At 37.8% G+C, this 23,224-nt stretch overlaps 63 non-coding genes and 2 pseudogenes across 63 annotated transcripts; all 65 read left to right on the top strand.

Annotated features, from left to right (window-relative positions):
• Window positions 1-189: 189 nt before the first annotated feature.
• Window positions 190-308, top strand: LOC144570010 (5S ribosomal RNA). The gene has a single exon (XR_013516285.1). It is a non-coding gene; the product is annotated as a 5S ribosomal RNA (ribosomal RNA).
• Window positions 309-547: 239 nt separating this feature from the next.
• Window positions 548-666, top strand: LOC144570509 (5S ribosomal RNA). The gene has a single exon (XR_013516772.1). It is a non-coding gene; the product is annotated as a 5S ribosomal RNA (ribosomal RNA).
• A 239-nt stretch (window positions 667-905) lies between these two features.
• On the top strand, window positions 906-1,024 carry LOC144570484 (5S ribosomal RNA). The gene has a single exon (XR_013516748.1). It is a non-coding gene; the product is annotated as a 5S ribosomal RNA (ribosomal RNA).
• A 239-nt stretch (window positions 1,025-1,263) lies between these two features.
• LOC144570510 (5S ribosomal RNA) lies at window positions 1,264-1,382 on the top strand. Its single transcript, XR_013516773.1, has one exon. It is a non-coding gene; the product is annotated as a 5S ribosomal RNA (ribosomal RNA).
• Window positions 1,383-1,621: 239 nt separating this feature from the next.
• On the top strand, window positions 1,622-1,740 carry LOC144570011 (5S ribosomal RNA). The gene has a single exon (XR_013516286.1). It is a non-coding gene; the product is annotated as a 5S ribosomal RNA (ribosomal RNA).
• Window positions 1,741-1,979: 239 nt separating this feature from the next.
• LOC144570012 (5S ribosomal RNA) lies at window positions 1,980-2,098 on the top strand. The gene has a single exon (XR_013516287.1). It is a non-coding gene; the product is annotated as a 5S ribosomal RNA (ribosomal RNA).
• Window positions 2,099-2,337: 239 nt separating this feature from the next.
• LOC144570014 (5S ribosomal RNA) lies at window positions 2,338-2,456 on the top strand. The gene has a single exon (XR_013516289.1). It is a non-coding gene; the product is annotated as a 5S ribosomal RNA (ribosomal RNA).
• A 239-nt stretch (window positions 2,457-2,695) lies between these two features.
• Window positions 2,696-2,814, top strand: LOC144570015 (5S ribosomal RNA). The gene has a single exon (XR_013516290.1). It is a non-coding gene; the product is annotated as a 5S ribosomal RNA (ribosomal RNA).
• Window positions 2,815-3,053: 239 nt separating this feature from the next.
• LOC144570791 (5S ribosomal RNA) lies at window positions 3,054-3,157 on the top strand (annotated as a pseudogene).
• Window positions 3,158-3,396: 239 nt separating this feature from the next.
• LOC144570016 (5S ribosomal RNA) lies at window positions 3,397-3,515 on the top strand. The gene has a single exon (XR_013516291.1). It is a non-coding gene; the product is annotated as a 5S ribosomal RNA (ribosomal RNA).
• A 239-nt stretch (window positions 3,516-3,754) lies between these two features.
• LOC144570017 (5S ribosomal RNA) lies at window positions 3,755-3,873 on the top strand. Its single transcript, XR_013516292.1, has one exon. It is a non-coding gene; the product is annotated as a 5S ribosomal RNA (ribosomal RNA).
• A 239-nt stretch (window positions 3,874-4,112) lies between these two features.
• On the top strand, window positions 4,113-4,231 carry LOC144570018 (5S ribosomal RNA). Its single transcript, XR_013516293.1, has one exon. It is a non-coding gene; the product is annotated as a 5S ribosomal RNA (ribosomal RNA).
• A 239-nt stretch (window positions 4,232-4,470) lies between these two features.
• On the top strand, window positions 4,471-4,589 carry LOC144570019 (5S ribosomal RNA). Its single transcript, XR_013516294.1, has one exon. It is a non-coding gene; the product is annotated as a 5S ribosomal RNA (ribosomal RNA).
• A 239-nt stretch (window positions 4,590-4,828) lies between these two features.
• On the top strand, window positions 4,829-4,947 carry LOC144570021 (5S ribosomal RNA). The gene has a single exon (XR_013516295.1). It is a non-coding gene; the product is annotated as a 5S ribosomal RNA (ribosomal RNA).
• A 239-nt stretch (window positions 4,948-5,186) lies between these two features.
• On the top strand, window positions 5,187-5,290 carry LOC144570792 (5S ribosomal RNA; annotated as a pseudogene).
• Window positions 5,291-5,529: 239 nt separating this feature from the next.
• LOC144570022 (5S ribosomal RNA) lies at window positions 5,530-5,648 on the top strand. Its single transcript, XR_013516296.1, has one exon. It is a non-coding gene; the product is annotated as a 5S ribosomal RNA (ribosomal RNA).
• A 239-nt stretch (window positions 5,649-5,887) lies between these two features.
• LOC144570023 (5S ribosomal RNA) lies at window positions 5,888-6,006 on the top strand. The gene has a single exon (XR_013516297.1). It is a non-coding gene; the product is annotated as a 5S ribosomal RNA (ribosomal RNA).
• A 239-nt stretch (window positions 6,007-6,245) lies between these two features.
• LOC144570024 (5S ribosomal RNA) lies at window positions 6,246-6,364 on the top strand. Its single transcript, XR_013516298.1, has one exon. It is a non-coding gene; the product is annotated as a 5S ribosomal RNA (ribosomal RNA).
• Window positions 6,365-6,603: 239 nt separating this feature from the next.
• LOC144570026 (5S ribosomal RNA) lies at window positions 6,604-6,722 on the top strand. Its single transcript, XR_013516300.1, has one exon. It is a non-coding gene; the product is annotated as a 5S ribosomal RNA (ribosomal RNA).
• Window positions 6,723-6,961: 239 nt separating this feature from the next.
• On the top strand, window positions 6,962-7,080 carry LOC144570027 (5S ribosomal RNA). Its single transcript, XR_013516301.1, has one exon. It is a non-coding gene; the product is annotated as a 5S ribosomal RNA (ribosomal RNA).
• Window positions 7,081-7,319: 239 nt separating this feature from the next.
• Window positions 7,320-7,438, top strand: LOC144570028 (5S ribosomal RNA). The gene has a single exon (XR_013516302.1). It is a non-coding gene; the product is annotated as a 5S ribosomal RNA (ribosomal RNA).
• Window positions 7,439-7,677: 239 nt separating this feature from the next.
• Window positions 7,678-7,796, top strand: LOC144570029 (5S ribosomal RNA). Its single transcript, XR_013516303.1, has one exon. It is a non-coding gene; the product is annotated as a 5S ribosomal RNA (ribosomal RNA).
• A 224-nt stretch (window positions 7,797-8,020) lies between these two features.
• LOC144570030 (5S ribosomal RNA) lies at window positions 8,021-8,139 on the top strand. Its single transcript, XR_013516304.1, has one exon. It is a non-coding gene; the product is annotated as a 5S ribosomal RNA (ribosomal RNA).
• Window positions 8,140-8,378: 239 nt separating this feature from the next.
• Window positions 8,379-8,497, top strand: LOC144570031 (5S ribosomal RNA). The gene has a single exon (XR_013516305.1). It is a non-coding gene; the product is annotated as a 5S ribosomal RNA (ribosomal RNA).
• A 239-nt stretch (window positions 8,498-8,736) lies between these two features.
• Window positions 8,737-8,855, top strand: LOC144570032 (5S ribosomal RNA). Its single transcript, XR_013516306.1, has one exon. It is a non-coding gene; the product is annotated as a 5S ribosomal RNA (ribosomal RNA).
• A 239-nt stretch (window positions 8,856-9,094) lies between these two features.
• Window positions 9,095-9,213, top strand: LOC144570033 (5S ribosomal RNA). Its single transcript, XR_013516307.1, has one exon. It is a non-coding gene; the product is annotated as a 5S ribosomal RNA (ribosomal RNA).
• A 239-nt stretch (window positions 9,214-9,452) lies between these two features.
• LOC144570034 (5S ribosomal RNA) lies at window positions 9,453-9,571 on the top strand. The gene has a single exon (XR_013516308.1). It is a non-coding gene; the product is annotated as a 5S ribosomal RNA (ribosomal RNA).
• A 239-nt stretch (window positions 9,572-9,810) lies between these two features.
• On the top strand, window positions 9,811-9,929 carry LOC144570035 (5S ribosomal RNA). The gene has a single exon (XR_013516309.1). It is a non-coding gene; the product is annotated as a 5S ribosomal RNA (ribosomal RNA).
• Window positions 9,930-10,168: 239 nt separating this feature from the next.
• LOC144570038 (5S ribosomal RNA) lies at window positions 10,169-10,287 on the top strand. Its single transcript, XR_013516311.1, has one exon. It is a non-coding gene; the product is annotated as a 5S ribosomal RNA (ribosomal RNA).
• A 239-nt stretch (window positions 10,288-10,526) lies between these two features.
• Window positions 10,527-10,645, top strand: LOC144570039 (5S ribosomal RNA). The gene has a single exon (XR_013516312.1). It is a non-coding gene; the product is annotated as a 5S ribosomal RNA (ribosomal RNA).
• A 239-nt stretch (window positions 10,646-10,884) lies between these two features.
• On the top strand, window positions 10,885-11,003 carry LOC144570040 (5S ribosomal RNA). The gene has a single exon (XR_013516313.1). It is a non-coding gene; the product is annotated as a 5S ribosomal RNA (ribosomal RNA).
• A 239-nt stretch (window positions 11,004-11,242) lies between these two features.
• Window positions 11,243-11,361, top strand: LOC144570041 (5S ribosomal RNA). Its single transcript, XR_013516314.1, has one exon. It is a non-coding gene; the product is annotated as a 5S ribosomal RNA (ribosomal RNA).
• Window positions 11,362-11,585: 224 nt separating this feature from the next.
• Window positions 11,586-11,704, top strand: LOC144570042 (5S ribosomal RNA). The gene has a single exon (XR_013516315.1). It is a non-coding gene; the product is annotated as a 5S ribosomal RNA (ribosomal RNA).
• Window positions 11,705-11,943: 239 nt separating this feature from the next.
• LOC144570043 (5S ribosomal RNA) lies at window positions 11,944-12,062 on the top strand. The gene has a single exon (XR_013516316.1). It is a non-coding gene; the product is annotated as a 5S ribosomal RNA (ribosomal RNA).
• A 239-nt stretch (window positions 12,063-12,301) lies between these two features.
• LOC144570044 (5S ribosomal RNA) lies at window positions 12,302-12,420 on the top strand. The gene has a single exon (XR_013516317.1). It is a non-coding gene; the product is annotated as a 5S ribosomal RNA (ribosomal RNA).
• Window positions 12,421-12,659: 239 nt separating this feature from the next.
• On the top strand, window positions 12,660-12,778 carry LOC144570045 (5S ribosomal RNA). Its single transcript, XR_013516318.1, has one exon. It is a non-coding gene; the product is annotated as a 5S ribosomal RNA (ribosomal RNA).
• A 239-nt stretch (window positions 12,779-13,017) lies between these two features.
• On the top strand, window positions 13,018-13,136 carry LOC144570665 (5S ribosomal RNA). The gene has a single exon (XR_013516923.1). It is a non-coding gene; the product is annotated as a 5S ribosomal RNA (ribosomal RNA).
• A 239-nt stretch (window positions 13,137-13,375) lies between these two features.
• LOC144570046 (5S ribosomal RNA) lies at window positions 13,376-13,494 on the top strand. Its single transcript, XR_013516319.1, has one exon. It is a non-coding gene; the product is annotated as a 5S ribosomal RNA (ribosomal RNA).
• A 239-nt stretch (window positions 13,495-13,733) lies between these two features.
• On the top strand, window positions 13,734-13,852 carry LOC144570470 (5S ribosomal RNA). The gene has a single exon (XR_013516734.1). It is a non-coding gene; the product is annotated as a 5S ribosomal RNA (ribosomal RNA).
• A 239-nt stretch (window positions 13,853-14,091) lies between these two features.
• LOC144570680 (5S ribosomal RNA) lies at window positions 14,092-14,210 on the top strand. The gene has a single exon (XR_013516937.1). It is a non-coding gene; the product is annotated as a 5S ribosomal RNA (ribosomal RNA).
• Window positions 14,211-14,449: 239 nt separating this feature from the next.
• Window positions 14,450-14,568, top strand: LOC144570537 (5S ribosomal RNA). The gene has a single exon (XR_013516799.1). It is a non-coding gene; the product is annotated as a 5S ribosomal RNA (ribosomal RNA).
• Window positions 14,569-14,807: 239 nt separating this feature from the next.
• Window positions 14,808-14,926, top strand: LOC144570047 (5S ribosomal RNA). Its single transcript, XR_013516320.1, has one exon. It is a non-coding gene; the product is annotated as a 5S ribosomal RNA (ribosomal RNA).
• Window positions 14,927-15,165: 239 nt separating this feature from the next.
• On the top strand, window positions 15,166-15,284 carry LOC144570049 (5S ribosomal RNA). The gene has a single exon (XR_013516322.1). It is a non-coding gene; the product is annotated as a 5S ribosomal RNA (ribosomal RNA).
• A 239-nt stretch (window positions 15,285-15,523) lies between these two features.
• On the top strand, window positions 15,524-15,642 carry LOC144570538 (5S ribosomal RNA). Its single transcript, XR_013516800.1, has one exon. It is a non-coding gene; the product is annotated as a 5S ribosomal RNA (ribosomal RNA).
• A 239-nt stretch (window positions 15,643-15,881) lies between these two features.
• On the top strand, window positions 15,882-16,000 carry LOC144570050 (5S ribosomal RNA). Its single transcript, XR_013516323.1, has one exon. It is a non-coding gene; the product is annotated as a 5S ribosomal RNA (ribosomal RNA).
• A 239-nt stretch (window positions 16,001-16,239) lies between these two features.
• Window positions 16,240-16,358, top strand: LOC144570051 (5S ribosomal RNA). Its single transcript, XR_013516324.1, has one exon. It is a non-coding gene; the product is annotated as a 5S ribosomal RNA (ribosomal RNA).
• Window positions 16,359-16,597: 239 nt separating this feature from the next.
• On the top strand, window positions 16,598-16,716 carry LOC144570666 (5S ribosomal RNA). The gene has a single exon (XR_013516924.1). It is a non-coding gene; the product is annotated as a 5S ribosomal RNA (ribosomal RNA).
• Window positions 16,717-16,955: 239 nt separating this feature from the next.
• LOC144570053 (5S ribosomal RNA) lies at window positions 16,956-17,074 on the top strand. The gene has a single exon (XR_013516325.1). It is a non-coding gene; the product is annotated as a 5S ribosomal RNA (ribosomal RNA).
• Window positions 17,075-17,313: 239 nt separating this feature from the next.
• On the top strand, window positions 17,314-17,432 carry LOC144570054 (5S ribosomal RNA). The gene has a single exon (XR_013516326.1). It is a non-coding gene; the product is annotated as a 5S ribosomal RNA (ribosomal RNA).
• A 239-nt stretch (window positions 17,433-17,671) lies between these two features.
• LOC144570055 (5S ribosomal RNA) lies at window positions 17,672-17,790 on the top strand. The gene has a single exon (XR_013516327.1). It is a non-coding gene; the product is annotated as a 5S ribosomal RNA (ribosomal RNA).
• Window positions 17,791-18,029: 239 nt separating this feature from the next.
• On the top strand, window positions 18,030-18,148 carry LOC144570056 (5S ribosomal RNA). Its single transcript, XR_013516328.1, has one exon. It is a non-coding gene; the product is annotated as a 5S ribosomal RNA (ribosomal RNA).
• A 239-nt stretch (window positions 18,149-18,387) lies between these two features.
• Window positions 18,388-18,506, top strand: LOC144570668 (5S ribosomal RNA). The gene has a single exon (XR_013516926.1). It is a non-coding gene; the product is annotated as a 5S ribosomal RNA (ribosomal RNA).
• A 239-nt stretch (window positions 18,507-18,745) lies between these two features.
• LOC144570681 (5S ribosomal RNA) lies at window positions 18,746-18,864 on the top strand. Its single transcript, XR_013516938.1, has one exon. It is a non-coding gene; the product is annotated as a 5S ribosomal RNA (ribosomal RNA).
• A 239-nt stretch (window positions 18,865-19,103) lies between these two features.
• Window positions 19,104-19,222, top strand: LOC144570057 (5S ribosomal RNA). The gene has a single exon (XR_013516329.1). It is a non-coding gene; the product is annotated as a 5S ribosomal RNA (ribosomal RNA).
• Window positions 19,223-19,461: 239 nt separating this feature from the next.
• On the top strand, window positions 19,462-19,580 carry LOC144570540 (5S ribosomal RNA). Its single transcript, XR_013516802.1, has one exon. It is a non-coding gene; the product is annotated as a 5S ribosomal RNA (ribosomal RNA).
• Window positions 19,581-19,819: 239 nt separating this feature from the next.
• Window positions 19,820-19,938, top strand: LOC144570059 (5S ribosomal RNA). The gene has a single exon (XR_013516330.1). It is a non-coding gene; the product is annotated as a 5S ribosomal RNA (ribosomal RNA).
• A 239-nt stretch (window positions 19,939-20,177) lies between these two features.
• LOC144570060 (5S ribosomal RNA) lies at window positions 20,178-20,296 on the top strand. Its single transcript, XR_013516331.1, has one exon. It is a non-coding gene; the product is annotated as a 5S ribosomal RNA (ribosomal RNA).
• A 239-nt stretch (window positions 20,297-20,535) lies between these two features.
• Window positions 20,536-20,654, top strand: LOC144570669 (5S ribosomal RNA). Its single transcript, XR_013516927.1, has one exon. It is a non-coding gene; the product is annotated as a 5S ribosomal RNA (ribosomal RNA).
• A 239-nt stretch (window positions 20,655-20,893) lies between these two features.
• Window positions 20,894-21,012, top strand: LOC144570062 (5S ribosomal RNA). The gene has a single exon (XR_013516333.1). It is a non-coding gene; the product is annotated as a 5S ribosomal RNA (ribosomal RNA).
• A 239-nt stretch (window positions 21,013-21,251) lies between these two features.
• LOC144570063 (5S ribosomal RNA) lies at window positions 21,252-21,370 on the top strand. Its single transcript, XR_013516334.1, has one exon. It is a non-coding gene; the product is annotated as a 5S ribosomal RNA (ribosomal RNA).
• Window positions 21,371-21,609: 239 nt separating this feature from the next.
• Window positions 21,610-21,728, top strand: LOC144570064 (5S ribosomal RNA). Its single transcript, XR_013516335.1, has one exon. It is a non-coding gene; the product is annotated as a 5S ribosomal RNA (ribosomal RNA).
• Window positions 21,729-21,967: 239 nt separating this feature from the next.
• Window positions 21,968-22,086, top strand: LOC144570065 (5S ribosomal RNA). Its single transcript, XR_013516336.1, has one exon. It is a non-coding gene; the product is annotated as a 5S ribosomal RNA (ribosomal RNA).
• Window positions 22,087-22,325: 239 nt separating this feature from the next.
• Window positions 22,326-22,444, top strand: LOC144570755 (5S ribosomal RNA). Its single transcript, XR_013517008.1, has one exon. It is a non-coding gene; the product is annotated as a 5S ribosomal RNA (ribosomal RNA).
• Window positions 22,445-22,683: 239 nt separating this feature from the next.
• Window positions 22,684-22,802, top strand: LOC144570586 (5S ribosomal RNA). Its single transcript, XR_013516847.1, has one exon. It is a non-coding gene; the product is annotated as a 5S ribosomal RNA (ribosomal RNA).
• A 239-nt stretch (window positions 22,803-23,041) lies between these two features.
• LOC144570066 (5S ribosomal RNA) lies at window positions 23,042-23,160 on the top strand. Its single transcript, XR_013516337.1, has one exon. It is a non-coding gene; the product is annotated as a 5S ribosomal RNA (ribosomal RNA).
• Window positions 23,161-23,224: the final 64 nt, after the last annotated feature.

Raw genomic sequence — 23,224 nt, forward strand, 5'->3', positions numbered from 1 at the left:
CGCGCGTCGCACCCGCAAAAGGCGCACGAGGCGGTTGTCTCGGAGTTTTATCGAATTATGGAATTTTAACTTGTAAATTAAATTAAATTAAATTAAATTAGTTAGATAATTTTTGATGAAATTAAATCGGTTTTTAAATTAAAATAGTCGTTATTTGCGTTTAAGTAGAGGTTTGAGTCATTCTATAACGGATGCGATCATACCAGCACTAAAGCACCGGATCCCATCGGAACTCCGCAGTTAAGCGTGCTTGGGCAGGAGTAGTACTAGGATGGGTGACCTCCTGGGAAGTCCCTGTGTTGCATTCCTTTTTATTTTATTTTATTTTATTTTTTGTTGCCGCGCGTCGCACCCGCAAATGGCGTAATTCTGTATATGAGCGCACGAGGCGGTTGTCTCGGAGTTTTATCGAATTATGGAATTTTAACTTGTAAATTAAATTAAATTAAATTAAATTAGTTAGATAATTTTTGATGAAATTAAATCGGTTTTTAAATTAAAATAGTCGTTATTTGCGTTTAAGTAGAGGTTTGAGTCATTCTATAACAGATGCGATCATACCAGCACTAAAGCACCGGATCCCATCGGAACTCCGCAGTTAAGCGTGCTTGGGCAGGAGTAGTACTAGGATGGGTGACCTCCTGGGAAGTCCCTGTGTTGCATTCCTTTTTATTTTATTTTATTTTATTTTTTGTTGCCGCGCGTCGCACCCGCAAATGGCGTAATTCTGTATATGAGTGCACGAGGCGGTTGTCTCAGAGTTTTATCGAATTATGGAATTTTAACTTGTAAATTAAATTAAACTAAATTAAATTAGTTAGATAATTTTTGATGAAATTAAATCGGTTTTTAAATTAAAATAGTCGTTATTTGCGTTTAAGTAGAGGTTTGAGTCATTCTATAACTGATGCGATCATACCAGCACTAAAGCACCGGATCCCATCGGAACTCCGCAGTTAAGCGTGCTTGGGCAGGAGTAGTACTAGGATGGGTGACCTCCTGGGAAGTCCCTGTGTTGCATTCCTTTTTATTTTATTTTATTTTATTTTTTGTTGCCGCGCGTCGCACCCGCAAATGGCGTAATTCTGTATATGAGCGCACGAGGCGGTTGTCTCGGAGTTTTATCGAATTATGGAATTTTAACTTGTAAATTAAATTAAATTAAATTAAATTAGTTAGATAATTTTTGATGAAATTAAATCGGTTTTTAAATTAAAATAGTCGTTATTTGCGTTTAAGTAGAGGTTTGAGTCATTCTATAACAGATGCGATCATACCAGCACTAAAGCACCGGATCCCATCGGAACTCCGCAGTTAAGCGTGCTTGGGCAGGAGTAGTACTAGGATGGGTGACCTCCTGGGAAGTCCCTGTGTTGCATTCCTTTTTATTTTATTTTATTTTATTTTTTGTTGCCGCGCGTCGCACCCGCAAATGGCGTAATTCTGTATATGAGCGCACGAGGCGGTTGTCTCAGAGTTTTATCGAATTATGGAATTTTAACTTGTAAATTAAATTAAACTAAATTAAATTAGTTAGATAATTTTTGATGAAATTAAATCGGTTTTTAAATTAAAATAGTCGTTATTTGCGTTTAAGTAGAGGTTTGAGTCATTCTATAACGGATGCGATCATACCAGCACTAAAGCACCGGATCCCATCGGAACTCCGCAGTTAAGCGTGCTTGGGCAGGAGTAGTACTAGGATGGGTGACCTCCTGGGAAGTCCCTGTGTTGCATTCCTTTTTATTTTATTTTATTTTATTTTTTGTTGTCGCGCGTCGCACCCGCAAATGGCGTAATTCTGTATATGAGCGCACGAGGCGGTTGTCTCGGAGTTTTATCGAATTATGGAATTTTAACTTGTAAATTAAATTAAATTAAATTAAATTAGTTAGATAATTTTTGATGAAATTAAATCGGTTTTTAAATTAAAGTAGTCGTTATTTGCGTTTAAGTAGAGGTTTGAGTCCTTCTATAACGGATGCGATCATACCAGCACTAAAGCACCGGATCCCATCGGAACTCCGCAGTTAAGCGTGCTTGGGCAGGAGTAGTACTAGGATGGGTGACCTCCTGGGAAGTCCCTGTGTTGCATTCCTTTTTATTTTATTTTATTTTATTTTTTGTTGCCGCGCGTCGCACCCGCAAATGGCGTAATTCTGTATATGAGCGCACGAGGCGGTTGTCTCGGAGTTTTATCGAATTATGGAATTTTAACTTGTAAGTTAAATTAAATTAAATTAAATTAGTTAGATAATTTTTGATGAAATTAAATCGGTTTTTAAATTAAAATAGTCGTTATTTGCGTTTAAGTAGAGGTTTGAGTCATTCTATAACGGATGCGATCATACCAGCACTAAAGCACCGGATCCCATCGGAACTCCGCAGTTAAGCGTGCTTGGGCAGGAGTAGTACTAGGATGGGTGACCTCCTGGGAAGTCCCTGTGTTGCATTCCTTTTTATTTTATTTTATTTTATTTTTTGTTGCCGCGCGTCGCACCCGCAAATGGCGTAATTCTGTATATGAGCGCACGAGGCGGTTGTCTCGGAGTTTTATCGAATTATGGAATTTTAACTTGTAAATTAAATTAAATTAAATTAAATTAGTTAGATAATTTTTGATGAAATTAAATCGGTTTTTAAATTAAAATAGTCGTTATTTGCGTTTAAGTAGAGGTTTGAGTCATTCTATAACGGATGCGATCATACCAGCACTAAAGCACCGGATCCCATCGGAACTCCGCAGTTAAGCGTGCTTGGGCAGGAGTAGTACTAGGATGGGTGACCTCCTGGGAAGTCCCTGTGTTGCATTCCTTTTTATTTTATTTTATTTTATTTTTTGTTGCCGCGCGTCGCACCCGCAAATGGCGTAATTCTGTATATGAGCGCACGAGGCGGTTGTCTCGGAGTTTTATCGAATTATGGAATTTTAACTTGTAAATTAAATTAAATTAAATTAAATTAGTTAGATAATTTTTGATGAAATTAAATCGGTTTTTAAATTAAAATAGTCGTTATTTGCGTTTAAGTAGAGGTTTGAGTCATTCTATAACGGATGCGATCATACCAGCACTAAAGCACCGGATCCCATCGGAACTCCGCAGTTAAGCGTGCTTGGGCATGGGTGACCTCCTGGGAAGTCCGTGTGTTGCATTCCTTTTTATTTTATTTTATTTTATTTTTTGTTGCCGCGCGTCGCACCCGCAAATGGCGTAATTCTGTATATGAGCGCACGAGGCGGTTGTCTCGGAGTTTTATCGAATTATGGAATTTTAACTTGTAAATTAAATTAAAATAAATTAAATTAGTTAGATAATTTTTGATGAAATTAAATCGGTTTTTAAATTAAAATAGTCGTTATTTGCGTTTAAGTAGAGGTTTGAGTCATTCTATAACGGATGCGATCATACCAGCACTAAAGCACCGGATCCCATCGGAACTCCGCAGTTAAGCGTGCTTGGGCAGGAGTAGTACTAGGATGGGTGACCTCCTGGGAAGTCCCTGTGTTGCATTCCTTTTTATTTTATTTTATTTTATTTTTTGTTGCCGCGCGTCGCACCCGCAAATGGCGTAATTCTGTATATGAGCGCACGAGGCGGTTGTCTCGGAGTTTTATCGAATTATGGAATTTTAACTTGTAAATTAAATTAAAATAAATTAAATTAGTTAGATAATTTTTGATGAAATTAAATCGGTTTTTAAATTAAAATAGTCGTTATTTGCGTTTAAGTAGAGGTTTGAGTCATTCTATAACGGATGCGATCATACCAGCACTAAAGCACCGGATCCCATCGGAACTCCGCAGTTAAGCGTGCTTGGGCAGGAGTAGTACTAGGATGGGTGACCTCCTGGGAAGTCCCTGTGTTGCATTCCTTTTTATTTTATTTTATTTTATTTTTTGTTGTCGCGCGTCGCACCCGCAAATGGCGTAATTCTGTATATGAGCGCACGAGGCGGTTGTCTCGGAGTTTTATCGAATTATGGAATTTTAACTTGTAAATTAAATTAAATTAAATTAAATTAGTTAGATAATTTTTGATGAAATTAAATCGGTTTTTAAATTAAAGTAGTCGTTATTTGCGTTTAAGTAGAGGTTTGAGTCCTTCTATAACGGATGCGATCATACCAGCACTAAAGCACCGGATCCCATCGGAACTCCGCAGTTAAGCGTGCTTGGGCAGGAGTAGTACTAGGATGGGTGACCTCCTGGGAAGTCCCTGTGTTGCATTCCTTTTTATTTTATTTTATTTTATTTTTTGTTGCCGCGCGTCGCACCCGCAAATGGCGTAATTCTGTATATGAGCGCACGAGGCGGTTGTCTCGGAGTTTTATCGAATTATGGAATTTTAACTTGTAAGTTAAATTAAATTAAATTAAATTAGTTAGATAATTTTTGATGAAATTAAATCGGTTTTTAAATTAAAATAGTCGTTATTTGCGTTTAAGTAGAGGTTTGAGTCATTCTATAACGGATGCGATCATACCAGCACTAAAGCACCGGATCCCATCGGAACTCCGCAGTTAAGCGTGCTTGGGCAGGAGTAGTACTAGGATGGGTGACCTCCTGGGAAGTCCCTGTGTTGCATTCCTTTTTATTTTATTTTATTTTATTTTTTGTTGCCGCGCGTCGCACCCGCAAATGGCGTAATTCTGTATATGAGCGCACGAGGCGGTTGTCTCGGAGTTTTATCGAATTATGGAATTTTAACTTGTAAATTAAATTAAATTAAATTAAATTAGTTAGATAATTTTTGATGAAATTAAATCGGTTTTTAAATTAAAATAGTCGTTATTTGCGTTTAAGTAGAGGTTTGAGTCATTCTATAACGGATGCGATCATACCAGCACTAAAGCACCGGATCCCATCGGAACTCCGCAGTTAAGCGTGCTTGGGCAGGAGTAGTACTAGGATGGGTGACCTCCTGGGAAGTCCCTGTGTTGCATTCCTTTTTATTTTATTTTATTTTATTTTTTGTTGCCGCGCGTCGCACCCGCAAATGGCGTAATTCTGTATATGAGCGCACGAGGCGGTTGTCTCGGAGTTTTATCGAATTATGGAATTTTAACTTGTAAATTAAATTAAATTAAATTAAATTAGTTAGATAATTTTTGATGAAATTAAATCGGTTTTTAAATTAAAATAGTCGTTATTTGCGTTTAAGTAGAGGTTTGAGTCATTCTATAACGGATGCGATCATACCAGCACTAAAGCACCGGATCCCATCGGAACTCCGCAGTTAAGCGTGCTTGGGCATGGGTGACCTCCTGGGAAGTCCGTGTGTTGCATTCCTTTTTATTTTATTTTATTTTATTTTTTGTTGCCGCGCGTCGCACCCGCAAATGGCGTAATTCTGTATATGAGCGCACGAGGCGGTTGTCTCGGAGTTTTATCGAATTATGGAATTTTAACTTGTAAATTAAATTAAAATAAATTAAATTAGTTAGATAATTTTTGATGAAATTAAATCGGTTTTTAAATTAAAATAGTCGTTATTTGCGTTTAAGTAGAGGTTTGAGTCATTCTATAACGGATGCGATCATACCAGCACTAAAGCACCGGATCCCATCGGAACTCCGCAGTTAAGCGTGCTTGGGCAGGAGTAGTACTAGGATGGGTGACCTCCTGGGAAGTCCCTGTGTTGCATTCCTTTTTATTTTATTTTATTTTATTTTTTGTTGCCGCGCGTCGCACCCGCAAATGGCGTAATTCTGTATATGAGCGCACGAGGCGGTTGTCTCGGAGTTTTATCGAATTATGGAATTTTAACTTGTAAATTAAATTAAAATAAATTAAATTAGTTAGATAATTTTTGATGAAATTAAATCGGTTTTTAAATTAAAATAGTCGTTATTTGCGTTTAAGTAGAGGTTTGAGTCATTCTATAACGGATGCGATCATACCAGCACTAAAGCACCGGATCCCATCGGAACTCCGCAGTTAAGCGTGCTTGGGCAGGAGTAGTACTAGGATGGGTGACCTCCTGGGAAGTCCCTGTGTTGCATTCCTTTTTATTTTATTTTATTTTATTTTTTGTTGCCGCGCGTCGCACCCGCAAATGGCGTAATTCTGTATATGAGCGCACGAGGCGGTTGTCTCGGAGTTTTATCGAATTATGGAATTTTAACTTGTAAATTAAATTAAATTAAATTAAATTAGTTAGATAATTTTTGATGAAATTAAATCGGTTTTTAAATTAAAATAGTCGTTATTTGCGTTTAAGTAGAGGTTTGAGTCATTCTATAACGGATGCGATCATACCAGCACTAAAGCACCGGATCCCATCGGAACTCCGCAGTTAAGCGTGCTTGGGCAGGAGTAGTACTAGGATGGGTGACCTCCTGGGAAGTCCCTGTGTTGCATTCCTTTTTATTTTATTTTATTTTATTTTTTGTTGCCGCGCGTCGCACCCGCAAATGGCGTAATTCTGTATATGAGCGCACGAGGCGGTTGTCTCGGAGTTTTATCGAATTATGGAATTTTAACTTGTAAATTAAATTAAATTAAATTAAATTAGTTAGATAATTTTTGATGAAATTAAATCGGTTTTTAAATTAAAATAGTCGTTATTTGCGTTTAAGTAGAGGTTTGAGTCATTCTATAACGGATGCGATCATACCAGCACTAAAGCACCGGATCCCATCGGAACTCCGCAGTTAAGCGTGCTTGGGCAGGAGTAGTACTAGGATGGGTGACCTCCTGGGAAGTCCCTGTGTTGCATTCCTTTTTATTTTATTTTATTTTATTTTTTGTTGTCGCGCGTCGCACCCGCAAATGGCGTAATTCTGTATATGAGCGCACGAGGCGGTTGTCTCGGAGTTTTATCGAATTATGGAATTTTAACTTGTAAATTAAATTAAATTAAATTAAATTAGTTAGATAATTTTTGATGAAATTAAATCGGTTTTTAAATTAAAATAGTCGTTATTTGCGTTTAAGTAGAGGTTTGAGTCATTCTATAACGGATGCGATCATACCAGCACTAAAGCACCGGATCCCATCGGAACTCCGCAGTTAAGCGTGCTTGGGCAGGAGTAGTACTAGGATGGGTGACCTCCTGGGAAGTCCCTGTGTTGCATTCCTTTTTATTTTATTTTATTTTATTTTTTGTTGCCGCGCGTCGCACCCGCAAATGGCGTAATTCTGTATATGAGCGCACGAGGCGGTTGTCTCGGAGTTTTATCGAATTATGGAATTTTAACTTGTAAATTAAATTAAATTAAATTAAATTAGTTAGATAATTTTTGATGAAATTAAATCGGTTTTTAAATTAAAATAGTCGTTATTTGCGTTTAAGTAGAGGTTTGAGTCATTCTATAACGGATGCGATCATACCAGCACTAAAGCACCGGATCCCATCGGAACTCCGCAGTTAAGCGTGCTTGGGCAGGAGTAGTACTAGGATGGGTGACCTCCTGGGAAGTCCCTGTGTTGCATTCCTTTTTATTTTATTTTATTTTATTTTTTGTTGCCGCGCGTCGCACCCGCAAATGGCGTAATTCTGTATATGAGCGCACGAGGCGGTTGTCTCAGAGTTTTATCGAATTATGGAATTTTAACTTGTAAATTAAATTAAACTAAATTAAATTAGTTAGATAATTTTTGATGAAATTAAATCGGTTTTTAAATTAAAATAGTCGTTATTTGCGTTTAAGTAGAGGTTTGAGTCATTCTATAACGGATGCGATCATACCAGCACTAAAGCACCGGATCCCATCGGAACTCCGCAGTTAAGCGTGCTTGGGCAGGAGTAGTACTAGGATGGGTGACCTCCTGGGAAGTCCCTGTGTTGCATTCCTTTTTATTTTTTGTTGCCGCGCGTCGCACCCGCAAATGGCGTAATTCTGTATATGAGCGCACGAGGCGGTTGTCTCGGAGTTTTATCGAATTATGGAATTTTAACTTGTAAATTAAATTAAATTAAATTAAATTAGTTAGATAATTTTTGATGAAATTAAATCGGTTTTTAAATTAAAATAGTCGTTATTTGCGTTTAAGTAGAGGTTTGAGTCATTCTATAACGGATGCGATCATACCAGCACTAAAGCACCGGATCCCATCGGAACTCCGCAGTTAAGCGTGCTTGGGCAGGAGTAGTACTAGGATGGGTGACCTCCTGGGAAGTCCCTGTGTTGCATTCCTTTTTATTTTATTTTATTTTATTTTTTGTTGCCGCGCGTCGCACCCGCAAATGGCGTAATTCTGTATATGAGCGCACGAGGCGGTTGTCTCGGAGTTTTATCGAATTATGGAATTTTAACTTGTAAATTAAATTAAATTAAATTAAATTAGTTAGATAATTTTTGATGAAATTAAATCGGTTTTTAAATTAAAATAGTCGTTATTTGCGTTTAAGTAGAGGTTTGAGTCATTCTATAACGGATGCGATCATACCAGCACTAAAGCACCGGATCCCATCGGAACTCCGCAGTTAAGCGTGCTTGGGCAGGAGTAGTACTAGGATGGGTGACCTCCTGGGAAGTCCCTGTGTTGCATTCCTTTTTATTTTATTTTATTTTATTTTTTGTTGCCGCGCGTCGCACCCGCAAATGGCGTAATTCTGTATATGAGCGCACGAGGCGGTTGTCTCGGAGTTTTATCGAATTATGGAATTTTAACTTGTAAATTAAATTAAATTAAATTAAATTAGTTAGATAATTTTTGATGAAATTAAATCGGTTTTTAAATTAAAATAGTCGTTATTTGCGTTTAAGTAGAGGTTTGAGTCATTCTATAACGGATGCGATCATACCAGCACTAAAGCACCGGATCCCATCGGAACTCCGCAGTTAAGCGTGCTTGGGCAGGAGTAGTACTAGGATGGGTGACCTCCTGGGAAGTCCCTGTGTTGCATTCCTTTTTATTTTATTTTATTTTATTTTTTGTTGCCGCGCGTCGCACCCGCAAATGGCGTAATTCTGTATATGAGCGCACGAGGCGGTTGTCTCGGAGTTTTATCGAATTATGGAATTTTAACTTGTAAATTAAATTAAATTAAATTAAATTAGTTAGATAATTTTTGATGAAATTAAATCGGTTTTTAAATTAAAATAGTCGTTATTTGCGTTTAAGTAGAGGTTTGAGTCATTCTATAACGGATGCGATCATACCAGCACTAAAGCACCGGATCCCATCGGAACTCCGCAGTTAAGCGTGCTTGGGCAGGAGTAGTACTAGGATGGGTGACCTCCTGGGAAGTCCCTGTGTTGCATTCCTTTTTATTTTATTTTATTTTATTTTTTGTTGCCGCGCGTCGCACCCGCAAATGGCGTAATTCTGTATATGAGCGCACGAGGCGGTTGTCTCGGAGTTTTATCGAATTATGGAATTTTAACTTGTAAATTAAATTAAATTAAATTAAATTAGTTAGATAATTTTTGATGAAATTAAATCGGTTTTTAAATTAAAATAGTCGTTATTTGCGTTTAAGTAGAGGTTTGAGTCATTCTATAACGGATGCGATCATACCAGCACTAAAGCACCGGATCCCATCGGAACTCCGCAGTTAAGCGTGCTTGGGCAGGAGTAGTACTAGGATGGGTGACCTCCTGGGAAGTCCCTGTGTTGCATTCCTTTTTATTTTATTTTATTTTATTTTTTGTTGCCGCGCGTCGCACCCGCAAATGGCGTAATTCTGTATATGAGCGCACGAGGCGGTTGTCTCGGAGTTTTATCGAATTATGGAATTTTAACTTGTAAATTAAATTAAATTAAATTAAATTAGTTAGATAATTTTTGATGAAATTAAATCGGTTTTTAAATTAAAATAGTCGTTATTTGCGTTTAAGTAGAGGTTTGAGTCATTCTATAACGGATGCGATCATACCAGCACTAAAGCACCGGATCCCATCGGAACTCCGCAGTTAAGCGTGCTTGGGCAGGAGTAGTACTAGGATGGGTGACCTCCTGGGAAGTCCCTGTGTTGCATTCCTTTTTATTTTATTTTATTTTATTTTTTGTTGCCGCGCGTCGCACCCGCAAATGGCGTAATTCTGTATATGAGCGCACGAGGCGGTTGTCTCGGAGTTTTATCGAATTATGGAATTTTAACTTGTAAATTAAATTAAATTAAATTAAATTAGTTAGATAATTTTTGATGAAATTAAATCGGTTTTTAAATTAAAATAGTCGTTATTTGCGTTTAAGTAGAGGTTTGAGTCATTCTATAACGGATGCGATCATACCAGCACTAAAGCACCGGATCCCATCGGAACTCCGCAGTTAAGCGTGCTTGGGCAGGAGTAGTACTAGGATGGGTGACCTCCTGGGAAGTCCCTGTGTTGCATTCCTTTTTATTTTATTTTATTTTATTTTTTGTTGTCGCGCGTCGCACCCGCAAATGGCGTAATTCTGTATATGAGCGCACGAGGCGGTTGTCTCGGAGTTTTATCGAATTATGGAATTTTAACTTGTAAATTAAATTAAATTAAATTAAATTAGTTAGATAATTTTTGATGAAATTAAATCGGTTTTTAAATTAAAATAGTCGTTATTTGCGTTTAAGTAGAGGTTTGAGTCATTCTATAACGGATGCGATCATACCAGCACTAAAGCACCGGATCCCATCGGAACTCCGCAGTTAAGCGTGCTTGGGCAGGAGTAGTACTAGGATGGGTGACCTCCTGGGAAGTCCCTGTGTTGCATTCCTTTTTATTTTATTTTATTTTATTTTTTGTTGCCGCGCGTCGCACCCGCAAATGGCGTAATTCTGTATATGAGCGCACGAGGCGGTTGTCTCGGAGTTTTATCGAATTATGGAATTTTAACTTGTAAATTAAATTAAATTAAATTAAATTAGTTAGATAATTTTTGATGAAATTAAATCGGTTTTTAAATTAAAATAGTCGTTATTTGCGTTTAAGTAGAGGTTTGAGTCATTCTATAACGGATGCGATCATACCAGCACTAAAGCACCGGATCCCATCGGAACTCCGCAGTTAAGCGTGCTTGGGCAGGAGTAGTACTAGGATGGGTGACCTCCTGGGAAGTCCCTGTGTTGCATTCCTTTTTATTTTATTTTATTTTATTTTTTGTTGCCGCGCGTCGCACCCGCAAATGGCGTAATTCTGTATATGAGCGCACGAGGCGGTTGTCTCAGAGTTTTATCGAATTATGGAATTTTAACTTGTAAATTAAATTAAACTAAATTAAATTAGTTAGATAATTTTTGATGAAATTAAATCGGTTTTTAAATTAAAATAGTCGTTATTTGCGTTTAAGTAGAGGTTTGAGTCATTCTATAACGGATGCGATCATACCAGCACTAAAGCACCGGATCCCATCGGAACTCCGCAGTTAAGCGTGCTTGGGCAGGAGTAGTACTAGGATGGGTGACCTCCTGGGAAGTCCCTGTGTTGCATTCCTTTTTATTTTTTGTTGCCGCGCGTCGCACCCGCAAATGGCGTAATTCTGTATATGAGCGCACGAGGCGGTTGTCTCGGAGTTTTATCGAATTATGGAATTTTAACTTGTAAATTAAATTAAATTAAATTAAATTAGTTAGATAATTTTTGATGAAATTAAATCGGTTTTTAAATTAAAATAGTCGTTATTTGCGTTTAAGTAGAGGTTTGAGTCATTCTATAACGGATGCGATCATACCAGCACTAAAGCACCGGATCCCATCGGAACTCCGCAGTTAAGCGTGCTTGGGCAGGAGTAGTACTAGGATGGGTGACCTCCTGGGAAGTCCCTGTGTTGCATTCCTTTTTATTTTATTTTATTTTATTTTTTGTTGCCGCGCGTCGCACCCGCAAATGGCGTAATTCTGTATATGAGCGCACGAGGCGGTTGTCTCGGAGTTTTATCGAATTATGGAATTTTAACTTGTAAATTAAATTAAATTAAATTAAATTAGTTAGATAATTTTTGATGAAATTAAATCGGTTTTTAAATTAAAATAGTCGTTATTTGCGTTTAAGTAGAGGTTTGAGTCATTCTATAACGGATGCGATCATACCAGCACTAAAGCACCGGATCCCATCGGAACTCCGCAGTTAAGCGTGCTTGGGCAGGAGTAGTACTAGGATGGGTGACCTCCTGGGAAGTCCCTGTGTTGCATTCCTTTTTATTTTATTTTATTTTATTTTTTGTTGCCGCGCGTCGCACCCGCAAATGGCGTAATTCTGTATATGAGCGCACGAGGCGGTTGTCTCGGAGTTTTATCGAATTATGGAATTTTAACTTGTAAATTAAATTAAATTAAATTAAATTAGTTAGATAATTTTTGATGAAATTAAATCGGTTTTTAAATTAAAATAGTCGTTATTTGCGTTTAAGTAGAGGTTTGAGTCATTCTATAACGGATGCGATCATACCAGCACTAAAGCACCGGATCCCATCGGAACTCCGCAGTTAAGCGTGCTTGGGCAGGAGTAGTACTAGGATGGGTGACCTCCTGGGAAGTCCCTGTGTTGCATTCCTTTTTATTTTATTTTATTTTATTTTTTGTTGCCGCGCGTCGCACCCGCAAATGGCGTAATTCTGTATATGAGCGCACGAGGCGGTTGTCTCGGAGTTTTATCGAATTATGGAATTTTAACTTGTAAGTTAAATTAAATTAAATTAAATTAGTTAGATAATTTTTGATGAAATTAAATCGGTTTTTAAATTAAAATAGTCGTTATTTGCGTTTAAGTAGAGGTTTGAGTCATTCTATAACGGATGCGATCATACCAGCACTAAAGCACCGGATCCCATCGGAACTCCGCAGTTAAGCGTGCTTGGGCAGGAGTAGTACTAGGATGGGTGACCTCCTGGGAAGTCCCTGTGTTGCATTCCTTTTTATTTTATTTTATTTTATTTTTTGTTGCCGCGCGTCGCACCCGCAAATGGCGTAATTCTGTATATGAGCGCACGAGGCGGTTGTCTCGGAGTTTTATCGAATTATGGAATTTTAACTTGTAAGTTAAATTAAATTAAATTAAATTAGTTAGATAATTTTTGATGAAATTAAATCGGTTTTTAAATTAAAATAGTCGTTATTTGCGTTTAAGTAGAGGTTTGAGTCATTCTATAACGGATGCGATCATACCAGCACTAAATCACCGGATCCCATCGGAACTCCGCAGTTAAGCGTGCTTGGGCAGGAGTAGTACTAGGATGGGTGACCTCCTGCGAAGTCCCTGTGTTGCATTCCTTTTTATTTTATTTTATTTTATTTTTTGTTGCCGCGCGTCGCACCCGCAAATGGCGTAATTCTGTATATGAGCGCACGAGGCGGTTGTCTCGGAGTTTTATCGAATTATGGAATTTTAACTTGTAAATTAAATTAAATTAAATTAAATTAGTTAGATAATTTTTGATGAAATTAAATCGGTTTTTAAATTAAAATAGTCGTTATTTGCGTTTAAGTAGAGGTTTGAGTCATTCTATAACGGATGCGATCATACCAGCACTAAAGCACCGGATCCCATCGGAACTCCGCAGTTAAGCGTGCTTGGGCAGGAGTAGTACTAGGATGGGTGACCTCCTGGGAAGTCCCTGTGTTGCATTCCTTTTTATTTTATTTTATTTTATTTTTTGTTGCCGCGCGTCGCACCCGCAAATGGCGTAATTCTGTATATGAGCGCACGAGGCGGTTGTCTCGGAGTTTTATCGAATTATGGAATTTTAACTTGTAAATTAAATTAAATTAAATTAAATTAGTTAGATAATTTTTGATGAAATTAAATCGGTTTTTAAATTAAAATAGTCGTTATTTGCGTTTAAGTAGAGGTTTGAGTCATTCTATAACGGATGCGATCATACCAGCACTAGAGCACCGGATCCCATCGGAACTCCGCAGTTAAGCGTGCTTGGGCAGGAGTAGTACTAGGATGGGTGACCTCCTGGGAAGTCCCTGTGTTGCATTCCTTTTTATTTTATTTTATTTTATTTTTTGTTGCCGCGCGTCGCACCCGCAAATGGCGTAATTCTGTATATGAGCGCACGAGGCGGTTGTCTCGGAGTTTTATCGAATTATGGAATTTTAACTTGTAAGTTAAATTAAATTAAATTAAATTAGTTAGATAATTTTTGATGAAATTAAATCGGTTTTTAAATTAAAATAGTCGTTATTTGCGTTTAAGTAGAGGTTTGAGTCATTCTATAACGGATGCGATCATACCAGCACTAAAGCACCGGATCCCATCGGAACTCCGCAGTTAAGCGTGCTTGGGCAGGAGTAGTACTAGGATGGGTGACCTCCTGGGAAGTCCCTGTGTTTCATTCCTTTTTATTTTATTTTATTTTATTTTTTGTTGCCGCGCGTCGCACCCGCAAATGGCGTAATTCTGTATATGAGCGCACGAGGCGGTTGTCTCGGAGTTTTATCGAATTATGGAATTTTAACTTGTAAATTAAATTAAATTAAATTAAATTAGTTAGATAATTTTTGATGAAATTAAATCAGTTTTTAAATTAAAATAGTCGTTATTTGCGTTTAAGTAGAGGTTTGAGTCATTCTATAACGGATGCGATCATACCAGCACTAAAGCACCGGATCCCATCGGAACTCCGCAGTTAAGCGTGCTTGGGCAGGAGTAGTACTAGGATGGTTGACCTCCTGGGAAGTCCCTGTGTTGCATTCCTTTTTATTTTATTTTATTTTATTTTTTGTTGCCGCGCGTCGCACCCGCAAATGGCGTAATTCTGTATATGAGCGCACGAGGCGGTTGTCTCGGAGTTTTATCGAATTATGGAATTTTAACTTGTAAGTTAAATTAAATTAAATTAAATTAGTTAGATAATTTTTGATGAAATTAAATCGGTTTTTAAATTAAAATAGTCGTTATTTGCGTTTAAGTAGAGGTTTGAGTCATTCTATAACGGATGCGATCATACCAGCACTAAAGCACCGGATCCCATCGGAACTCCGCAGTTAAGCGTGCTTGGGCAGGAGTAGTACTAGGATGGGTGACCTCCTGGGAAGTCCCTGTGTTGCATTCCTTTTTATTTTATTTTATTTTATTTTTTGTTGCCGCGCGTCGCACCCGCAAATGGCGTAATTCTGTATATGAGCGCACGAGGCGGTTGTCTCGGAGTTTTATCGAATTATGGAATTTTAACTTGTAAGTTAAATTAAATTAAATTAAATTAGTTAGATAATTTTTGATGAAATTAAATCGGTTTTTAAATTAAAATAGTCGTTATTTGCGTTTAAGTAGAGGTTTGAGTCATTCTATAACGGATGCGATCATACCAGCACTAAAGCACCGGATCCCATCGGAACTCCGCAGTTAAGCGTGCTTGGGCAGGAGTAGTACTAGGATGGGTGACCTCCTGGGAAGTCCCTGTGTTGCATTCCTTTTTATTTTATTTTATTTTATTTTTTGTTGCCGCGCGTCGCACCCGCAAATGGCGTAATTCTGTATATGAGCGCACGAGGCGGTTGTCTCGGAGTTTTATCGAATTATGGAATTTTAACTTGTAAGTTAAATTAAATTAAATTAAATTAGTTAGATAATTTTTGATGAAATTAAATCGGTTTTTAAATTAAAATAGTCGTTATTTGCGTTTAAGTAGAGGTTTGAGTCATTCTATAACGGATGCGATCATACCAGCACTAAAGCACCGGATCCCATCGGAACTCCGCAGTTAAGCGTGCTTGGGCAGGAGTAGTACTAGGATGGTTGACCTCCTGGGAAGTCCCTGTGTTGCATTCCTTTTTATTTTATTTTATTTTATTTTTTGTTGCCGCGCGTCGCACCCGCAAATGGCGTAATTCTGTATATGAGCGCACGAGGCGGTTGTCTCGGAGTTTTATCGAATTATGGAATTTTAACTTGTAAGTTAAATTAAATTAAATTAAATTAGTTAGATAATTTTTGATGAAATTAAATCGGTTTTTAAATTAAAATAGTCGTTATTTGCGTTTAAGTAGAGGTTTGAGTCATTCTATAACGGATGCGATCATACCAGCACTAAAGCACCGGATCCCATCGGAACTCCGCAGTTAAGCGTGCTTGGGCAGGAGTAGTACTAGGATGGGTGACCTCCTGGGAAGTCCCTGTGTTGCATTCCTTTTTATTTTATTTTATTTTATTTTTTGTTGCCGCGCGTCGCACCCGCAAATGGCGTAATTCTGTATATGAGCGCACGAGGCGGTTGTCTCGGAGTTTTATCGAATTATGGAATTTTAACTTGTAAGTTAAATTAAATTAAATTAAATTAGTTAGATAATTTTTGATGAAATTAAATCGGTTTTTAAATTAAAATAGTCGTTATTTGCGTTTAAGTAGAGGTTTGAGTCATTCTATAACGGATGCGATCATACCAGCACTAAAGCACCGGATCCCATCGGAACTCCGCAGTTAAGCGTGCTTGGGCAGGAGTAGTACTAGGATGGGTGACCTCCTGGGAAGTCCCTGTGTTGCATTCCTTTTTATTTTATTTTATTTTATTTTTTGTTGCCGCGCGTCGCACCCGCAAATGGCGTAATTCTGTATATGAGCGCACGAGGCGGTTGTCTCGGAGTTTTATCGAATTATGGAATTTTAACTTGTAAATTAAATTAAATTAAATTAAATTAGTTAGATAATTTTTGATGAAATTAAATCGGTTTTTAAATTAAAATAGTCGTTATTTGCGTTTAAGTAGAGGTTTGAGTCATTCTATAACGGATGCGATCATACCAGCACTAAATCACCGGATCCCATCGGAACTCCGCAGTTAAGCGTGCTTGGGCAGGAGTAGTACTAGGATGGGTGACCTCCTGCGAAGTCCCTGTGTTGCATTCCTTTTTATTTTATTTTATTTTATTTTTTGTTGCCGCGCGTCGCACCCGCAAATGGCGTAATTCTGTATATGAGCGCACGAGGCGGTTGTCTCGGAGTTTTATCGAATTATGGAATTTTAACTTGTAAATTAAATTAAATTAAATTAAATTAGTTAGATAATTTTTGATGAAATTAAATCGGTTTTTAAATTAAAATAGTCGTTATTTGCGTTTAAGTAGAGGTTTGAGTCATTCTATAACGGATGCGATCATACCAGCACTAAAGCACCGGATCCCATCGGAACTCCGCAGTTAAGCGTGCTTGGGCAGGAGTAGTACTAGGATGGGTGACCTCCTGGGAAGTCCCTGTGTTGCATTCCTTTTTATTTTATTTTATTTTATTTTTTGTTGCCGCGCGTCGCACCCGCAAATGGCGTAATTCTGTATATGAGCGCACGAGGCGGTTGTCTCGGAGTTTTATCGAATTATGGAATTTTAACTTGTAAGTTAAATTAAATTAAATTAAATTAGTTAGATAATTTTTGATGAAATTAAATCGGTTTTTAAATTAAAATAGTCGTTATTTGCGTTTAAGTAGAGGTTTGAGTCATTCTATAACGGATGCGATCATACCAGCACTAAAGCACCGGATCCCATCGGAACTCCGCAGTTAAGCGTGCTTGGGCAGGAGTAGTACTAGGATGGGTGACCTCCTGGGAAGTCCCTGTGTTGCATTCCTTTTTATTTTATTTTATTTTATTTTTTGTTGCCGCGCGTCGCACCCGCAAATGGCGTAATTCTGTATATGAGCGCACGAGGCGGTTGTCTCGGAGTTTTATCGAATTATGGAATTTTAACTTGTAAATTAAATTAAATTAAATTAAATTAGTTAGATAATTTTTGATGAAATTAAATCGGTTTTTAAATTAAAATAGTCGTTATTTGCGTTTAAGTAGAGGTTTGAGTCATTCTATAACGGATGCGATCATACCAGCACTAAAGCACCGGATCCCATCGGAACTCCGCAGTTAAGCGTGCTTGGGCAGGAGTAGTACTAGGATGGGTGACCTCCTGGGAAGTCCCTGTGTTGCATTCCTTTTTATTTTATTTTATTTTATTTTTTGTTGCCGCGCGTCGCACCCGCAAATGGCGTAATTCTGTATATGAGCGCACGAGGCGGTTGTCTCGGAGTTTTATCGAATTATGGAATTTTAACTTGTAAATTAAATTAAATTAAATTAAATTAGTTAGATAATTTTTGATGAAATTAAATCGGTTTTTAAATTAAAATAGTCGTTATTTGCGTTTAAGTAGAGGTTTGAGTCATTCTATAACGGATGCGATCATACCAGCACTAAAGCACCGGATCCCATCGGAACTCCGCAGTTAAGCGTGCTTGGGCAGGAGTAGTACTAGGATGGGTGACCTCCTGGGAAGTCCCTGTGTTGCATTCCTTTTTATTTTATTTTATTTTATTTTTTGTTGCCGCGCGTCGCACCCGCAAATGGCGTAATTCTGTATATGAGCGCACGAGGCGGTTGTCTCGGAGTTTTATCGAATTATGGAATTTTAACTTGTAAATTAAATTAAATTAAATTAAATTAGTTAGATAATTTTTGATGAAATTAAATCGGTTTTTAAATTAAAATAGTCGTTATTTGCGTTTAAGTAGAGGTTTGAGTCATTCTATAACGGATGCGATCATACCAGCACTAAATCACCGGATCCCATCGGAACTCCGCAGTTAAGCGTGCTTGGGCAGGAGTAGTACTAGGATGGGTGACCTCCTGCGAAGTCCCTGTGTTGCATTCCTTTTTATTTTATTTTATTTTATTTTTTGTTGCCGCGCGTCGCACCCGCAAATGGCGTAATTCTGTATATGAGCGCACGAGGCGGTTGTCTCGGAGTTTTATCGAATTATGGAATTTTAACTTGTAAATTAAATTAAATTAAATTAAATTAGTTAGATAATTTTTGATGAAATTAAATCGGTTTTTAAATTAAAATAGTCGTTATTTGCGTTTAAGTAGAGGTTTGAGTCATTCTATAACGGATGCGATCATACCAGCACTAAAGCACCGGATCCCATCGGAACTCCGCAGTTAAGCGTGCTTGGGCAGGAGTAGTACTAGGATGGGTGACCTCCTGGGAAGTCCCTGTGTTTCATTCCTTTTTATTTTATTTTATTTTATTTTTTGTTGCCGCGCGTCGCACCCGCAAATGGCGTAATTCTGTATATGAGCGCACGAGGCGGTTGTCTCGGAGTTTTATCGAATTATGGAATTTTAACTTGTAAATTAAATTAAATTAAATTAAATTAGTTAGATAATTTTTGATGAAATTAAATCGGTTTTTAAATTAAAATAGTCGTTATTTGCGTTTAAGTAGAGGTTTGAGTCATTCTATAACGGATGCGATCATACCAGCACTAAAGCACCGGATCCCATCGGAACTCCGCAGTTAAGCGTGCTTGGGCAGGAGTAGTACTAGGATGGGTGACCTCCTGGGAAGTCCCTGTGTTGCATTCCTTTTTATTTTATTTTATTTTATTTTTTGTTGCCGCGCGTCGCACCCGCAAATGGCGTAATTCTGTATATGAGCGCACGAGGCGGTTGTCTCGGAGTTTTATCGAATTATGGAATTTTAACTTGTAAGTTAAATTAAATTAAATTAAATTAGTTAGATAATTTTTGATGAAATTAAATCGGTTTTTAAATTAAAATAGTCGTTATTTGCGTTTAAGTAGAGGTTTGAGTCATTCTATAACGGATGCGATCATACCAGCACTAAAGCACCGGATCCCATCGGAACTCCGCAGTTAAGCGTGCTTGGGCAGGAGTAGTACTAGGATGGTTGACCTCCTGGGAAGTCCCTGTGTTGCATTCCTTTTTATTTTATTTTATTTTATTTTTTGTTGCCGCGCGTCGCACCCGCAAATGGCGTAATTCTGTATATGAGCGCACGAGGCGGTTGTCTCGGAGTTTTATCGAATTATGGAATTTTAACTTGTAAGTTAAATTAAATTAAATTAAATTAGTTAGATAATTTTTGATGAAATTAAATCGGTTTTTAAATTAAAATAGTCGTTATTTGCGTTTAAGTAGAGGTTTGAGTCATTCTATAACGGATGCGATCATACCAGCACTAAAGCACCGGATCCCATCGGAACTCCGCAGTTAAGCGTGCTTGGGCAGGAGTAGTACTAGGATGGGTGACCTCCTGGGAAGTCCCTGTGTTGCATTCCTTTTTATTTTATTTTATTTTATTTTTTGTTGCCGCGCGTCGCACCCGCAAATGGCGTAATTCTGTATATGAGCGCACGAGGCGGTTGTCTCGGAGTTTTATCGAATTATGGAATTTTAACTTGTAAGTTAAATTAAATTAAATTAAATTAGTTAGATAATTTTTGATGAAATTAAATCGGTTTTTAAATTAAAATAGTCGTTATTTGCGTTTAAGTAGAGGTTTGAGTCATTCTATAACGGATGCGATCATACCAGCACTAAAGCACCGGATCCCATCGGAACTCCGCAGTTAAGCGTGCTTGGGCAGGAGTAGTACTAGGATGGGTGACCTCCTGGGAAGTCCCTGTGTTGCATTCCTTTTTATTTTATTTTATTTTATTTTTTGTTGCCGCGCGTCGCACCCGCAAATGGCGTAATTCTGTATATGAGCGCACGAGGCGGTTGTCTCGGAGTTTTATCGAATTATGGAATTTTAACTTGTAAATTAAATTAAATTAAATTAAATTAGTTAGATAATTTTTGATGAAATTAAATCGGTTTTTAAATTAAAATAGTCGTTATTTGCGTTTAAGTAGAGGTTTGAGTCATTCTATAACGGATGCGATCATACCAGCACTAAATCACCGGATCCCATCGGAACTCCGCAGTTAAGCGTGCTTGGGCAGGAGTAGTACTAGGATGGGTGACCTCCTGCGAAGTCCCTGTGTTGCATTCCTTTTTATTTTATTTTATTTTATTTTTTGTTGCCGCGCGTCGCACCCGCAAATGGCGTAATTCTGTATATGAGCGCACGAGGCGGTTGTCTCGGAGTTTTATCGAATTATGGAATTTTAACTTGTAAATTAAATTAAATTAAATTAAATTAGTTAGATAATTTTTGATGAAATTAAATCGGTTTTTAAATTAAAATAGTCGTTATTTGCGTTTAAGTAGAGGTTTGAGTCATTCTATAACGGATGCGATCATACCAGCACTAAAGCACCGGATCCCATCGGAACTCCGCAGTTAAGCGTGCTTGGGCAGGAGTAGTACTAGGATGGGTGACCTCCTGGGAAGTCCCTGTGTTGCATTCCTTTTTATTTTATTTTATTTTATTTTTTGTTGCCGCGCGTCGCACCCGCAAATGGCGTAATTCTGTATATGAGCGCACGAGGCGGTTGTCTCGGAGTTTTATCGAATTATGGAATTTTAACTTGTAAATTAAATTAAATTAAATTAAATTAGTTAGATAATTTTTGATGAAATTAAATCGGTTTTTAAATTAAAATAGTCGTTATTTGCGTTTAAGTAGAGGTTTGAGTCATTCTATAACGGATGCGATCATACCAGCACTAAAGCACCGGATCCCATCGGAACTCCGCAGTTAAGCGTGCTTGGGCAGGAGTAGTACTAGGATGGGTGACCTCCTGGGAAGTCCCTGTGTTGCATTCCTTTTTATTTTATTTTATTTTATTTTTTGTTGCCGCGCGTCGCACCCGCAAATGGCGTAATTCTGTATATGAGCGCACGAGGCGGTTGTCTCGGAGTTTTATCGAATTATGGAATTTTAATTTGTAAGTTAAATTAAATTAAATTAAATTAGTTAGATAATTTTTGATGAAATTAAATCGGTTTTTAAATTAAAATAGTCGTTATTTGCGTTTAAGTAGAGGTTTGAGTCATTCTATAACGGATGCGATCATACCAGCACTAAAGCACCGGATCCCATCGGAACTCCGCAGTTAAGCGTGCTTGGGCAGGAGTAGTACTAGGATGGGTGACCTCCTGGGAAGTCCCTGTGTTGCATTCCTTTTTATTTTATTTTATTTTATTTTTTGTTGCCGCGCGTCGCACCCGCAAATGGCGTAATTCTGTATATGAGCGCACGAGGCGGTTGTCTCGGAGTTTTATCGAATTATGGAATTTTAACTTGTAAGTTAAATTAAATTAAATTAAATTAGTTAGATAATTTTTGATGAAATTAAATCGGTTTTTAAATTAAAATAGTCGTCATTTGCGTTTAAGTAGAGGTTTGAGTCATTCTATAACGGATGCGATCATACCAGCACTAAAGCACCGGATCCCATCGGAACTCCGCAGTTAAGCGTGCTTGGGCAGGAGTAGTACTAGGATGGGTGACCTCCTGGGAAGTCCCTGTGTTGCATTCCTTTTTATTTTATTTTATTTTATTTTTTGTTGCCGTGCGTCGCACCCGCAAATGGCGTAATTCTGTATATGAGCGCACGAGGCGGTTGTCTCGGAGTTTTATCGAATTATGGAATTTTAACTTGTAAATTAAATTAAATTAAATTAAATTAGTTAGATAATTTTTGATGAAATTAAATCGGTTTTTAAATTAAAATAGTCGTTATTTGCGTTTAAGTAGAGGTTTGAGTCATTCTATAACGGATGCGATCATACCAGCACTAAAGCACCGGATCCCATCGGAACTCCGCAGTTAAGCGTGCTTGGGCAGGAGTAGTACTAGGATGGGTGACCTCCTGGGAAGTCCCTGTGTTTCACTCCTTTTTATTTTATTTTATTTTATTTTTTGTTGCCGCGCGTCGCACCCGCAAATGGCGTAATTCTGTATATGAGCGCACGAGGCGGTTGTCTCGGAGTTTTATCGAATTATGGAATTTTAACTTGTAAATTAAATTAAATTAAATTAAATTAGTTAGATAATTTTTGATGAAATTAAATCGGTTTTTAAATTAAAATAGTCGTTATTTGCGTTTAAGTAGAGGTTTGAGTCATTCTATAACGGATGCGATCATACCAGCACTAGAGCACCGGATCCCATCGGAACTCCGCAGTTAAGCGTGCCTGGGCAGGAGTAGTACTAGGATGGGTGACCTCCTGGGAAGTCCCTGTGTTGCATTCCTTTTTATTTTATTTTATTTTATTTTTTGTTGCCGCGCGTCGCACCCGCAAATGGCGTAATTCTGTATATGAGCGCACGAGGCGGTTGTCTCGGAGTTTTATCGAATTATGGAATTTTAACTTGTAAATTAAATTAAATTAAATTAAATTAGTTAGATAATTTTTGATGAAATTAAATCGGTTTTTAAATTAAAATAGTCGTCATTTGCGTTTAAGTAGAGGTTTGAGTCATTCTATAAGGGATGCGATCATACCAGCACTAAAGCACCGGATCCCATCGGAACTCCGCAGTTAAGCGTGCTTGGGCAGGAGTAGTACTAGGATGGGTGACCTCCTGGGAAGTCCCTGTGTTGCATTCCTTTTTATTTTATTTTATTTTATTTTTTGTTGCCGCGCGTCGCACCCGCAAATGGCGTAATTCTG

The sequence above is a fragment of the Carex rostrata genome, chromosome 18 (genome assembly GCF_964058835.1).
Source record: "Carex rostrata chromosome 18, lpCarRost1.2, whole genome shotgun sequence".
Classification (NCBI taxonomy): Eukaryota; Viridiplantae; Streptophyta; class Magnoliopsida; order Poales; family Cyperaceae; genus Carex; species Carex rostrata.